Source organism: Amia ocellicauda, unplaced genomic scaffold (genome assembly GCF_036373705.1).
Source record: "Amia ocellicauda isolate fAmiCal2 unplaced genomic scaffold, fAmiCal2.hap1 HAP1_SCAFFOLD_55, whole genome shotgun sequence".
Classification (NCBI taxonomy): Eukaryota; Metazoa; Chordata; class Actinopteri; order Amiiformes; family Amiidae; genus Amia; species Amia ocellicauda.
Window position 1 is genome coordinate 84,350 of NW_027102985.1, and position 3,800 is coordinate 88,149.

A 3,800-nucleotide genomic window follows, 5' to 3' on the forward strand; every position below is an offset into this window, starting at 1 on the left:
TGACGAGTTTTAGCGCCCTCACCACCATCTACCATGTTATAAGAGTATGTTAGAAGTACAACACATTAATAACTTAAACATTCATTTCAAATATACTGTGATTGTATATATCAAATAGCATGTAAAGACTTTAATGTTTTTTTTTTTTTAAATAAACATTGTTACCAGTCATAATGATCTGCGCTTCATGGACAGGCCATCCACCTTTTGGAGGTTTGTTCGTGTCTCTCCACTCTGCTCTGAAGTTTCGAGTCGTCTCTTCGTCATCATCAGCAATGCTGAATAAATCAAAATTGCGAAAGCAAGCAGTGGGAATCACGCTGTAAGAGTCTTTGTCGACCCCGCTTTCCCACTTCACCAACGCGTGCATCACCGCCATACTACCTTCACCTTCTCGTCCGTTTTTTCTGCGCCTTTTTCCCCCAACAAGTCACGGCACAAAAAACAGTCCCGCTCTGCATTCTGGTACTTGGCGTTCTTAATAACACCAACAGGGTGTAATCGCATAGACCACTCGAGTATAAAGTACTACATATCCCATCTGTTACAGTTTTTTTTCATCTTCTGAAACTGCAATTTAGCACTTTCAACTGTTTCTTAGTGATTCCTAGAATTACTAACCGGTATTGTAGTCAATGTGTTTATAACCTTTTTTGTTTAACGATTTGTGTGTTATCCTATGTGATCCCATGGTCTTTGATTTGGTCACGGAAGTGATTTGTCTTTGATTTGTTGATCTAGAGTTGAATTTTAATTAGTTTTTCCCTTTTGTATTATTAGTGTAGTGCTACATTTAGTCATTGTTTTTAAATAAATTTGACAATTTATATCTTTGGAATTGGTGTCTGCGTCCAATGATTACAGAAATTGAGTTCTACAAGACTCCAGGATTCGTGATAAGGTGATACTATGAATTCACTTCTTTAATTGAAATTTAAAAGTGTACCTTACGCTACATATATATATATATATATATATATATATATATGTATGTATGTATGTCCAATTGCTTTGACAATACAAATGAATAGAATTGAGAGGGAGAGAGAGAGAGAGAGACAGACAGACAGACAGACAGACAGACTGACAAACAGAAAAACAGACAGACATAGACACACACACACACACACACACACACACAGAGCCAGCCAGCCAGCCAGCTCAGCGATGACATCACGAGCCTCTCTCAGCTGACTGCTATGACATCACAGAGCACGTACATTCCGTTGCTTGCCGTCTGTCAACCACTCAGTCACTGCCAGCCAGACTGGCTGGCTGGCTGGATGGGGGGGCTGCTTGCTGCTGCTGCGTACCTTAGCAAGCTTATTTGCTTGACCGGCCTTCCTACTCCTCTGCCCACATGCCCACCTATGCCCGATCTGCTGTTCACCTGGATCACAGCTCCGCCCCAACAAGGCAGATCCTCCCAAAAATGGTACAAACTCACCCACGATCCCCTCCACGGAAAGCTTTAGCAAAAGGCAAAAGCGTTATACGTAATGAAGAGGAACCCGAGTCCAAGACGCATCCGACCAGCCATACATATTTGTGTGTATTAAAGATCACATTTTCTTACATTTAGTTTTTCTGTACTTTATTACATCTTATTGTGATTTATAAATGTATTGTTTCTTTTCCATATGTATGTATGTATGTATGTGTGTGTGTGTGTGCCTGTCTCTGTGTGAAAGTGAGTGTGTGTGTGTGTGTGTATGTCTGTCTGTGAAAGTGTGTGTGTGTGGGTGTGAGTGTCTGTCTGTCTGTCTGTCATGTAACTCGCACATCTGTGAGGGCACCATTTTTGCAGAAGAGATGTACACATTTTGGAGCAACATATGCTGCCATCCAGACATCATCTTTTCCAGTGACGTCCCTGCATTTTCAAAAAGATCACATTTTATTACATTTTGTTTATCTGTACTTTATTACATCTTATTGTGATTTATACTTGTAATGTTTCTTTTCCATATATATGTATGTACAGTGGGGGGAAAAAGTATTTGATCCCCTGCTGATTTTGTACGTTTGCCCACTGACAAAGAAATGATCAGTCTATAATTTTAATGGTAGGTGTATTTTAACAGTGAGAGACAGAATAACAGCCACAAAATCCAGAAAAATGCATTTCAAAAAAGTTATAAATTGATTTGCATGTTAATGAGGGAAATAAGTATTTGACCCATTTTCAATGCCCTGGCTTAGGGAAGGAGGTTCTCACCCATGATTTGACGGTACATGGCCCCGTCCATCGTCCCTTTGATGCGGTGCAGTTGTCCTGTCCCCTTAGCAGAAAAACAGCCCCAAAGCATAATGTTTCCACCTCCTTGTTTGATGGTGGGAATGGTGTTCTTGGGGTCATTCCTCCTCCTCCAAACACGGCGAGTTGAGTTGATGGCAAAGAGCTTGATTTTGGTCTCATCTGAGACCACTTTCACCCAGTTCTCCTCTGAATCATTCAGATGTTCATTGGCAAACTTCAGACGGGCCTGTACATGTGCTTTCTTGAGCAGGGGGACCTTGCGGGCGCTGCAGGATTTCAGTCCTTCATGGCGTAGTGTGTTACCAATTGTTTTCTTGGTGACTATGGTCCCAGCTACCTTGAGATCATTAACAAGATCCTCCCATGTAGTTCTGGGCTGATTCCTCACCGTTCTCATGATCATTGAAACTCCACGAGGTGAGATCTTGCATGGAGCCCCAGACTGAGGGAGACTGACAGTTATTTTGTGTTTCTTCCATTTGCGAATAATCGCACCAACTGTTGTCACCTTCTCACCAAGCTGCTTGGTGATGGTCTTGTAGCCCATTCCAGCCTTGTGTAGGTCTACAATCTTGTCCCTGACATCCTTGGACAGCTCTTTGGTCTTGGCCATGGTGGAGAGTTTGGAATCTGATTGATTGATTGCTTCTGTGGACAGGTGTCTTTTATACAGGTAACGAGCTGAGATTAGGAGCACTCCCTTTAAGAGAGTGCACCTAATCTCAGCTCGTTACCTGTATGAAAGACACCTGGGAGCCAGAAATCTTGCTGATTGATAGGGGATCAAATACTTATTTCCCTCATTAACATGCAAATCAATTTATAACTTTTTTGAAATGCGTTTTTCTGGATTTTTTGGCTGTTATTCTGTCTCTCACTGTTAAAATACACCTACCATTAAAATTATAGACTGATCATTTCTTTGTGAGTGGGCAAACGCACAAAATCAGCAGGGGATCAAATACTTTTTTCCCTCACTGTATGTATGTATGTATGTATGTATGTAAGTGTGTGTGTGTCTGTCTCTGTGTGAAAGTGTGTGTGTGTGTGTGTGTGTGTCTGTGAAAGTGTGTGTGTGTGTGTGTGTGTGTGTGCGTGTGTCTGTCTGTGAAAGTGTGTGTGTGTGTGTGGGTGTGACAGTGTGTATGAGTGTCTGTCTGTCATGTAACTCGCACATCTGTGAGGGCACCATTTTTGCAGAAAGAGATGTACACATTTTGGAGCAACATATGCTGCCATCCAGACATCATCTTTTCCAGGGACGTCCCTGCATTTTTCAGCAGGATAACGCCAAACCACATTCTGCCCAGATTACAAGCGCATGGTTGCGTAGGCAGAGAGTGCGGGTGCTAGCATGGCCTGCCTTCAGTCCTGACCTGTCTCCGAATTGAGAATGTGTGGCGCACTATGAAGTGCAAATTAAGACAACGAAGGCCCTGTGCAGTTGCGCAGCTGAGGAAATGCATAATGGATGAATGGGGGGAAATCCCACTTGCTAAACTTAACCAAGTGGTGTCTTCAGTGCCCAAGTGCTTAATAA

The 3,800-nt window shown here is 42.3% G+C and overlaps 1 non-coding gene across 1 annotated transcript; it reads right to left on the reverse strand.

The window, feature by feature from the left end:
• Nucleotides 1–1,404: 1,404 nt before the first annotated feature.
• Nucleotides 1,405–1,519, reverse strand: LOC136738274 (U5 spliceosomal RNA). Its single transcript, XR_010812578.1, has one exon. It is a non-coding gene; the product is annotated as a U5 spliceosomal RNA (small nuclear RNA).
• Between the last annotated feature and the right edge of the window lie 2,281 nt (nt 1,520–3,800).